At 49.8% G+C, this 11,220-nt stretch overlaps 1 non-coding gene across 1 annotated transcript; it reads left to right on the forward strand.

The window, feature by feature from the left end:
• Nucleotides 1-1,932: 1,932 nt before the first annotated feature.
• TRNAY-GUA lies at nt 1,933-2,022 on the forward strand. The gene is given in 2 exon segments: nt 1,933-1,969; nt 1,987-2,022. It is a non-coding gene; the product is annotated as a tRNA-Tyr (tRNA).
• Nucleotides 2,023-11,220: the final 9,198 nt, after the last annotated feature.

The raw sequence follows: 11,220 nt of genomic DNA on the forward strand, positions 1-11,220 counted from the left end.
CCTCACCACTGCCCAATGCAACATTGTATTAAATTTTTCAAATGCTGAACAGGATACTGCACAGCCCATGGGCATAGCCTTGTCAAAATAAAATTGTCCCTCAGAAGAGGAACCCAAAAGGTCAAAATCCAATGGATGCACTGGCAGCACCAGGTCTATTCCATCATTAACAGAGCCACCTCTATCTTCCCCTGGAGTCTTCTTGGGGACCAAACCCAGGGGGAAACCTGTAAGTTCTGTATAGATAATTGATTATATTGCCTGCCACCCTACCCTCATTTAATTCCTATATATTCTTTTTTTGAACAATATTGCCCAGCTACTGACTTCACATTTTTGACATCACATGAGTCATAAAATCAATCATAGAAGATTAGGGTTGGAAGAGACCCTAGGAGGTCATCTAGTCCAACCCCCTGCTCAAAGCAGGACCAACCCCAACTAAATCATCCCAGCCAGGGCTTTGAGCTACTCCCCAAAAAGGGGATCCCTCCCACAAATATGCCCCATCTGCTTTGTTAGGGTAATCCCATAGAAGAACCCTTAACACTTCTGGCCTAACTGGCAATGGTGCCTGTGCCCATTGCACCGCCCCCAGGGGTGAGTTTGTGTTCTAAACCCCATAACCTGCTCCAGCTGAGCCAATTCTGTGGTTGGCACTTGACCCACCCCCACTCCTGTTTCCCCCCTACTACCGTCCCCTACCACTCTGGCAAGAAGGGGCTGAATGGGTCCCCAAGCATATCTTGCAAGCGTGTCTGTATTTACAAGAGCTGCAAAAACAACTGCTGTCATTAAATGCCCAGTAAATATCATTAAGCGACTCAGGCCCCTCTTGAGCTTGCTGTGGAATGAACAAGCCACTGTCCATGTGAACTCCTGATCCCCACAGAGTCATCCACTCCAACCACAGCGTGTAATGTGGTATGTCCCACCAGATCCCAGTTTGTGTTGCTGCCCTCAATCAAAACTGCTCATCATAGTTAAATCAAGACATGCCCCTGAACGTTTTGTATGCCTGCCTGATTATATCCATATACCTAAACAAGGCTGGGCTTCTCCCTGGGTAAGCCTGCACTATATCACCTGCATAGATAAGGAAGGCAGCCTCCCAATTTTCCCATGTTCTAGGCACCCTTGTCCACTCGGGCAGCTCCCTGTTCAGTTTACTCTGCCCTATCTGTCAACACCTCCCTGTGCAACAGTGATAATATGTCCATGTACTCACCTCTCAGGATTTCATCCTTTGTTGTACTGAGAAGGTGAACTCCCATCGGGTCAGACACTGCGGCATAACCATACTCCAACTGACTGATGATGAGGCATCCTCAGTGCCCTGCTGCCCCACAGCCACCCCTGAAACCTCAACTCTGTCCCAGGACGCTACATTTCTTAATGACCGGTGAGTCAAAACATGTCCAGGGGTCTCATCCCCACTGTGGGCTCCCATACCTGTGCAGCGGGTCTGCCCCACCTGCCCATCTCCTGTCTCCCAAACCTGTGTCTATACCAAGCCTCCCTGTCGCCCTGTCCAGACCCCTCACCCACGGATGCCTGAAGTTGTTGCAAGAACTGCAAATTAGCTTGCAGGAGCTGTGAGTTCATTTCCACACCAGCAGGGCGGGGCACCCCCAGATGGGTCTGATATGGCTTCTGGGACTCCCACTCCTAGTCCCAGCTTATTTATTATCCCACCAGCCCCACTCCTATCTCACTCCGAGTAAACTCTCAGAGGAACAATTTGAGCCCAGACCCTGCTCCTCACTAAGGCCCCTGCAACTGTCATCAGTTGCCACACTGTGCAGCAGGGTATCACCTGTGCCACTTGTCCCCACAACCTCTGTCTGTTGCAGATCACACTCACCCCTGGAATCACTCCTATCTCCTCCTTTCAGTAAAGAAGAACGTTCCGGTTCTGGGTGACCCAGTCTTCCTTCGATAGCTCAGTTGGTAGAGTGGAGGACTGTAGGCTTAATTCTCCTGGGAATCCTTATGTCGCTGGTTCAACTCCAACTTGAAGGAACTGGCTTGGGGAGGGATAGCTCAATGGTTTGAGCATTGGCCTGCTAAACCCAGGGTTGTGACTTCAATCCTTGAGGGGGCCATTTGGGGATTTAGTTGGGGATTGGCCCCCCTTTGAGCAGGGGGTTGGACTAGATGACCTCCTGAGGGTCCTTCCAACCCTGATATTCTATGATTTCAGAAGCCCTGTTCTGTGTTGACATGGAGCCATGCTGCTTAGTGTGCCTGGATCCCCTGCTGTTGCTGCCTTGCTAGCTACCTGGAAAAAGGGCTTGCACCTTTAAAACCTTCTGCTCTTACATTCCTAGGGGATAAGTCAGTGTGGCCAAGCTGACCCCACTTAACTTTTTGTAGCAGTTTCTGATCTCCTACCCTTCCCTCCCACCCATAAAACACTGCTACCTTCCATCAGCAAGCCCGGACAATGTCCCCCACCCACATCAGGTGCGGTCACTAGCTAGTCAACTAACTAATTAACCAATCAACCAACCACTCAGTTAAGTAAATAGATTTTAAAAAAATGCTTCAGAGTTAGGGAAACCAGCCTGCTTTCTGCTCCTGAGGCTCAGCTTCTTCCAACCTGCACAGGCCAAGTGGTCTTTTGTAAAGCAGCTGCCCTGACTACTTGCCCCCATGGAGTCTGACCCCAGCAACAGGGAACCTATTGGAGCATACCCAAAAATACCACACCCAACTCCAGAAACTTCTGGATGCGGAGTGCTAATTGTGCACCTGCCTAGCAACAATGATCCTGACACAACTCATTCCCAATTCCTCCTATAGATCTCTTAAAGAGATATCTCCCTATTAGGCACATGGATTACACCTGCAGATACTTTAACATTTCTAACTTTGCACAGGTGAGTTAAGTTATTCACATGCATTTTGGAGGATCAGGGTCTTTGTATTTTTCTCCCCCTTCCCGTTGTTATAAGTTACACCTCATATTATTACAGTACTTCTCTCTCCTTTTTCAGTTTGTTTACTTTGTGTATAGTGAGTTAGACTATAAGTGCTCAACCTTATATATATGATTTGCTTCAGTGGGTCTGTTCATATGTTAAGTTAAGCATGTATGCAGTAAGAAAATGTGATTATAAAACCACAGAAATTGGCAAAGGGACTCAAGCAGGATCCCTCTAATACAGACAGGGCCCTGTTGAATCAAGGCAACCTGAGGCAGGTTCTAGAGGCCATGCAGTTTGTCCAGAAAACAGAGTTTATTTAGTATTCTCACCTGTTGTGACTAGAAATAAATCCAAGTCACAAAGTGTGACTCTGGACTTTTCTAAAGTTCAGAGGGACCCAGTATTGTATCTAGATATATAGATACTAGAGTGATGGGCACCTTGTAAATGCTTACAGAGTAACACACCTTTCAAGATCCACAGGTCCTAAACATGCCTATAACAACATGTAGTGTGCCTCATTCAGTGCACTGAATGCCCCAATAACAAATATGTCGGTGAAACCAGACAATCACTATGCTCTCGAATGAACTCAAACAGAAAAATACGAGACAAAAACACCATATGACCTGTGGATGAACACTTTTCACTCCTTATCTGACCTCTCAGTCCTTGTCCTCAAAGGAAACCTGCACAACACCTTCAAAAGACAAGCCTGGGCAGTTTAAATTCATAACTTCACTAGACACTAAAAATCATGATTTTAATAAAGACACTGGATTTATGATTTATTACAATAATCTGTAACCCACTAATTCTTCCTTTTTTGTCCTATGACTGCAGAGGTGTCAACGGGTCACTTCACCTTGAATGGTCTCTCTTACAATATGTGTTAACTACTTATACTAAACAATCTGTTCCACCTTGTATTTAGCTGTGACACTCTGGGACCTTTCCCAGACCTGAAGGAAAGATCTGTGTAGCTGGAAAGCTTGTCTCTTTCAGCAACAGAAGTTGGTCCAATAAAAGATATCACCTCACCCAACTTCTCTCTGCAGAGTGACAGTCAGTTAGTTTGATTCAGGAGCGGTTGTTTTGGACCCAGTCATTATAATCATGTTAATACAGTTTTTGCCATTCCTTCCATACAAACATATCTTTCTCTTTGTGACGGGGCAGCTCAGCCCCGCACTAGCCCCGGAAGTGACAGACAGGTAGCTCTGTCAGCGGAAGTTCCGCCCGGCCCGTACTGGGCATGCTCCAAATGCTTCCTGAGTATAAAAGGAGGGAACTCAGCTCAGTCTGGGTGGGTGGTTGAAGGAGAAGGACCTAACTGGGCAACTCCTGCAGAGGACCAGCCGATGCTGTCAGAGCCGCTCGGAGCGGAGGCTTCTTCTGACCGGCACGAACCCCTACTGGGGGAGGAACCAGAGGAGGCGATGGCCCCGGAGACCCGCGGAGGACCCTGGGATTCGTGGGCGACTCTGACTCCCAAACCGGTAGGAACCAACCTGGGGGGGGGTGACAGACTGGTACTTTGCACCCGGTAAGCCTCAGCGTGTTTTGGTAGGACCACCCCTGCTGAGCCAGCAGTAAGGTCCTGCTGCCCTGTAACCAAGGGCTTGTTCTATGGACTTTGGCCACTAGGCCATGTTGCCCTGTAGCCAAGGGCTAATTCCCTAGACTCTGGCCATTAGGCTGGGCTGCCCTGCAACCAGGGGCGGTTATATGGACTCTGGCCACTAGGCTGTGCTGCCCTGTAAAGAGGGGCGTAAACCCTCACGCTCTTCATTAATTTTGCAATGTATAGCAGTGTGGATTTAATTCCCAACAAAACTATTTGAGGAGAGAGAGTGGGGGAAAAAAGCTCAATTTCCTCTAATTTATAATCATAAAAATCTACTGGAAGTGATGACATATAATGCTGATATCAGATACTGTCCTACTGCAAATATATGCCTGGTTTAAAAATGTATTGTTATAACAACCACATAATATTTGACTCACATTGTACATGCAAGGGCAGCCTATTCATTCCGTATATTCTTAGGGCCTGATGAAGGGAGAGTTTATTATTAGTAGAAGTAGTATTACTGTAGCGCCTAGGAGTCCTAGTCATGGATCAAGACCTCGTGCTAAGTACTGTACATACATAGAACAAAAAAACTGTTTCTGCCCCAAAGAGCTTAAAATCTAGGTACAAAACAAGAGAACAGATGGATACAGACAGATGGGGAAGTATAAGGAAACAATGAGACAACAACTTCCTGGTGCAAGTGCTGGAGGAACCAACTAGGGGCCGTGCTCCTCTTGATCTGCTGCTAACAAACAGGGAAGAATTGGTAGGGGAAGAAGTGGGTGGCAACCTGGGCAGCAGTGATCATGAGACAGTCAAGTTCAGGATCCTGACAAAAGGAAGAAAAGAGAGCAGCAGAATACGAACCCTGGACTTCAGAAAAGCAGACTTAGGCCTGGTCTACACTAGGCGTTTATGTCGAATTTAGCACCGTTAAATCGAATTAACCCTGCACCCGTCCACACCACGAGGCTATTTAGTTCGACATAGAGGGCTCTTAAATTCGACTTCTGTACTCCTCCCCAACGAGGGGAGTAGCGCTAAATTCGACGTGGCCATATCAAATTAGGCTTGGTGTGGATGGAAATCGACGCTAATAGCTCCGGGAGCTATGCCACAGTGCACCACTCTGTTGACGCTCTGGACAGCAGTCCGAGCTCGGATGCTCTGACCAGCCACACAGGAAAAGCCCCGGGAAAATTTGAATTCCTTTTCCTGTCTGGGCAGTTTGAATCTCATTTCCTGCGTGGCGAGCTCAGCAGCACTGGCAACGATGCAGAGCTCTCCAGCCGAGATTGCCATGCAATCCCAGAATAGAAAGAGGGCCCCAGCATGGACTGATCGGGAAGTCTTGGATCTCATCGCTGTGTGGGGAGATGAGTCCGTGCTTTCCGAGCTGCGCTCCAAAAGACGGAATGCAAAGATCTATGAGAAGATCTCTAAAGCCATGGCAGAGAGAGGATACAGCCGGGATGCAACGCAGTGCCGCGTGAAAATCAAGGAGCTGAGACAAGGCTACCAGAAGACCAAAGAGGCAAACGGACGCTCCGGATCCCAGCCCCACACATCCCGTTTCTACGAGGCACTGCATTCCATCCTTGGTGCGGCCGCCACCACTACCCCACCACTGACCGTGGACTCTGAGGATGGGATATTGTCCACGGCCGGTTCCTCGGACATGTTAGCGGACGGGGAAGATGAGGAAGGAGATGAGGAGGACGAGGCAGTCGGCAGCGCTTACCAAGCTGATTTCCCCGACAGCCAGGAGCTCTTCATCACCCTTACAGAGATCCCCTACCAACCCTCCCCAGCATGTAACCCGGACACAGATTCAGGGGAAGGATCAAGCGGTAAGTGCTTTAAACATATAAACCTTTATTTTTTACAAAACTTGAATATTAAGACTAATAACAATCTGTGATTCATGATTTCTTCCCCCTGGGCGCTTAAATAATCAGTAACAACTATTTATAAAAAAATCAAACAGTGTCCGGTTGTGCATGATTGTGCTGCCCAAGCTGCTCCACTCTTTTGTCCCTGCTACTGCAGCTAGATAAAAATCCGGTCAATATGTCCGGGAATAGAGCAGTAGTCCTCCACGGACATCTCCACAAAGCTCTCCTGCAAGTAATGGGATAGCCTGTTCATCAGGTTCCTGGGGAGAGCGGCTTTACTTGGTCCTCCGAAGTACGAGACGTTCCCGCGCCAGGAGACAAGCAGGTACTCTGGTATCATTGCCTTGCATAGCATGGCGGCATAGGGCCCCGGTCTCTGCAGGCTTTCTCGAAGCATCCTTTGGATCTCGGTGTCCGGGATCCTCATCAGAGTTATGTCGCTCATGACAACCTGCTTTGAATTAGGTAGGGGACTGTTAGTATTGGGACTGCTTGCAACAAGTTCCTTTACAGAACTGTGACCGCTGGTTTACAGCCACGCGGTGGGGGCGGGAGAGGGCCAGCATCCAGGGATGTTTCCCTGGCACATCCGCGAGGGGGTAGGACAGTGCCAGAGTTCCTGCTTGGCCAATTGCTGGCAGCACAGACTGGCAGTGCTTTCAATGTGAAAGGTGGCCAGTGGTACTCCTAAAGTTTTAATCTGCCACAAGTCTACGGCTTACCATGTTTGCCTGCTACAGAGAGTACCGTGTCCTGCCCCGGTTCCCAGATCGGCAGTGCAAAAGCCCAGGCACTGAAGGCGAGGTTCGAAAATTCGACCTTGTCCTCAGTGTGCATGTGATAGCTGTGGTTCATGGTCTTGTTCACAGAGAACGACTATGTTCTTGATTCACAACTACATTTCTCTTTCGGAGGAATTCACTGCCTTTTCCTCATTCCCACAGCCACATCTGCAACTGTCTCCCAACCCAGCCTGGCATCACACTCCCAGAGGCTAGCGCACATTAGGCGGAGGAAGAAGAAGACGCGAGAGGACATGTTCTCCGAACTTATGGGCTGCTCCCGAGCCCAGGCAGCACAGCATAACCAGTGGAGGGAGAATTTGTCCCAAATGCACCAGACACACATGGAACGTGAGGAGAGGTGGCGGCAGGAAGACCAGCAGGCGACTCAAACGCTGCTTGGACTTCTGAGGGAGCAAACGGACACGCTCCGGCGCCTTGTTGATGTTCTGCAGGAACGGAGGCAGGAGGACAGAGCCCCGCTGCAGTCTATCAGTAACCGCCCTCCCCCGCCACCAAGTCCCATACCCCCCTCGCCCAAAGTCCAAAGAAGGAGGGGTGGCAGAGTCCGTGAAAACTCTCACTCCACCCCTGCAGACTGCTCAAGCACCAGAAGGCTGTCATTCACCAAAATTTGAAAAGTCCTTTCCTGGCCGCCTCAACCAAGCCCCCGTCCAAGTTTCACCCCCCAGTTTCATGTGTGGTTGTTAATAAAAAATACGTTTCTGTTCATTACTGTTTCACTCATGCTGCTTTGAGGGAGAGTCTGTCTGCAGGGGGGGAAGGGGCTTGGTAATTGGACAGGACAGTCACCTTTAGCAGGCTACCGAGGCGGGGGCAGGTCCAGCAGCAGGGCACATACACAGTGCAGTGACTAGTTACCCTGATCAGTCTGGGAGGTGGTTTTCATGTTCTGTGGGGGGCGGGGGGGGGTTAGTGGCTCTGTGACTTTTTGGCGGGGGAGGGCAGTTACAGATCGTATGCAGCGGTCCTTGTCCTGGATCACAGAGCCACGCAGCAGGGGATCTGTAACCCTCCTCCCCCTGCCATAAAGTCACATAGCCCCCACATACACGCAGTCCCACTCAGGAGGGCTGCCAGGCTACGTTGAAACAACCAGTCCGCTACTGTGAATCCTGTCCTTCCTGGAGTTTAGAAGGATCATTTGCATCAGTACAGTACACCCGCTCCCCACCACAGTCTGCGTCCCCGGTTTCAAAGATTCCCGCTAAAACAGTACTAAAGACAACGGTGTTCAATAACAAAAGTAAAACTGATTTTATTATTTTGGAAGGGGGTGGAGGGGGTCTGTAACTGGAGAGGATAGTCATCCTTAACTGGGTAAAGAAACGGGGGCAGGTTCAGCTTCTCTGTACAGAAAGTTAAAAGTCACGGGTTACCCTGCTCACTGTGGAACCTGGCTTTCAAAGCCTCCTGGATGCACAGCGCGTCCCGCTGGGATCTTCTAATCGCCCGGCTGTCTGGCTGGGCGTAATCAGATGCCAGGCTATTTGCCTCAACCTCCCACCCCGCCATAAAGGTCTCCCCCTTGCTCTCACACAGATTGTGGAGCACACAGCAAGCTGCAATAACAATGGGGATATTGGTTTCGCTGAGATCACAGCGAGTGAGTAAGCTTCTCCATCTCCCCTTGAGACGTCCAAAAGCACACTCCACCACCATTCTGCACTTGCTCAGCCGGTAGTTGAAGAGTTCTTTTTCAGAGTCCAGGGCGCCAGTGTAGGGCTTCATGAGCCAGGGCATTAGCGGGTAGGCTGGGTCCCCAAGGATCACTGTAGGCATCTCCACATCCCCAAGAGTTATTTTGTGGTCCGGGAAGTAAATACCTTCCTGCAGCCGTCTAAACAGACCAGAGTTCCTGAAGACGCGAGCATCATGAACCTTGCCCGGCCATCCAACGTTGATGTTGGTAAATCGTCCCCTGTGGTCCACCAGTGCTTGCAGCACCATTGAAAAGTAGCCCTTTCGGTTGATGTACTGGCTGGCCTGGTGGTCCGGTCCCAGGATAGGGATGTGAGTTCCATCTATAGCCCCACCGCAGTTTGGGAATCCCATCGCGGCGAAGCCATCTATGATGACCTCCACGTTTCCCAGGGTCACTACCTTTGAGAGCAGTACCTTGACGATTGCGTTGGCTACTTGCATCACAACAACCCCCACGGTAGATTTGCCCACGCCAAAGTGGTTCGCGACAGACCGGTAGCTGTCCGGCGTTGCAAGCTTCCAGAGGGCTATGGCCACTCGCTTCTGGACAGTCAGGGCTGCTCGCATCCGGGTGTCATTGCGCTTCAGGGCAGGGGACAGCAACTCACAAAGTTCCAGGAAAGTCCCCTTCCGCATGCGAAAGTTTCGCAGCCACTGGGATTCGTCCCAGACCTGCAGCACTATGCGGTCCCACCAGTCAGTGCTTGTTTCCCGTGCCCAGAATCGCCGTTCCAGAACATCCAGATGACCCATTGTCACCGTGATGTCCTCGGAGCTGGGTCCCGTGCTTTGTGAGAGGTCTGTGCCCCTCTCAGAGTTCAGGCCCTCACCGCGGTGCCGTAGCCTCCTCGCCTGGTTCATCTGCATCTGCCTCTGGGAAAGGTGGATGATAACCTGCGAGGCGTTCACAAGTGCCACAACTGCAGCGATGGTCACAGCGGGATCCGCGCTGTCACTGACCCGAAAAGTGCGCGAACTGATTTCCCGCTGGCGCTTTCAGGGAGGGAGGGAGGGCGGTAGTGACAGACGGATGACGACAATTACCCAAAAGCACCCTCGACCCTTTTTTTTTACCCAGAAGGCATTGGCGGCTCGACCCAGAATTCCAATGGGCAGCGGGGACTGCGGGAACTGTGGGATAGCTGCCCACAGTGCACCGCTTCCAATGTCGACGCTTTCCCCGTTAGTGTGGACTCACAAAGTCGAATTACTGTCCTTAGTGTGGACACACAAGTTCGACTTTGCAATATCGATTCCACATATTCGATTTAAGTGAAATCGAAATACCCTCGTAGTGTAGACATACCCTTTGACTCCCTCAGGAAAGTGATGGGCAGGATCCCCTGGGAGGCCAGTATGAGGTGGAAAGGAGTCAAGGAGAGCTGGCTGTATTTTAAAGAAGCCTTATTGAGGGTGCAGGAATAAACCATCCTGATGTGCAGAAAGAATAGCAAATATGGCAGGCGACCAGCTTGGCTTAACAGAAATCTTCGGTGAGCTTAAACACAAAAATGAAGCTTAGAAGAAGTGGAAACTTGGACAGATGACTAAGGAGGAGTATAAAAATATTGCTAGAGCATGCAGGGGTGTAATTAGGAAGGCCAAAGCACAATTGGAGTTGCAGCTAGCAAGGGGTGCAAAGGGTAACAAGAAGGGTTTCTACAGATATATTAGCAACAAGAAGAAGATCAGGGAAAATGTGGAACCATTCCTGAATGGGGGAGGCAACCTAGTGACAGATGATGTGTAAAAAGCTGAAGTACTCAATGCTTTTTTTGCCTTGGTCTTCATAGACAAGGTCAGCTCCCAGACTGCTGTACTGGGCAGCACAGTATAGGGAGGAGGTAAGCAGCCCTCAGTAGTGAAAGAACAGGTTAAGGACTATTTAGAAAAGCTGGAAATGCACAAGTCCATGGGTCCGGATCTAATGCATCCAAGGGTGCTGAGGGAGTTGGCTGATGTGATTGCAAAGCCATTGGCCATTATCTTTGAAAACTCGTGGCAATTGCAGGAGGTCCCAGATGATTGTAAATAGGCAAATATAATGCCAATCTTTAAAAAAGGGAAGAAGGAGAATCACCGGCCAGGCTAACCTCAGTCCCTGGAAAAATCATGGAGCAGGTCCTCAAGGAATCCATTTTGAAGGACTTGGAAGAGAGGAAGGTGATCAGGAACAGTCAACATGGATTCACCAAGGGCAAGTCATGCCTGACCAACCTGATTGCCTCTATGATGAAATAACTGGCTCTGTGGATATCGGGAAAGCGGTGGATGTGATATATCTTGACTTTAGCAAAGCTTTTGATATGGTT

This window comes from Terrapene carolina, unplaced genomic scaffold, assembly GCF_002925995.2.
Source record: "Terrapene carolina triunguis isolate 2854851 unplaced genomic scaffold, T_m_triunguis-2.0 Scaffold58, whole genome shotgun sequence".
Taxonomy (NCBI): Eukaryota; Metazoa; Chordata; order Testudines; family Emydidae; genus Terrapene; species Terrapene triunguis.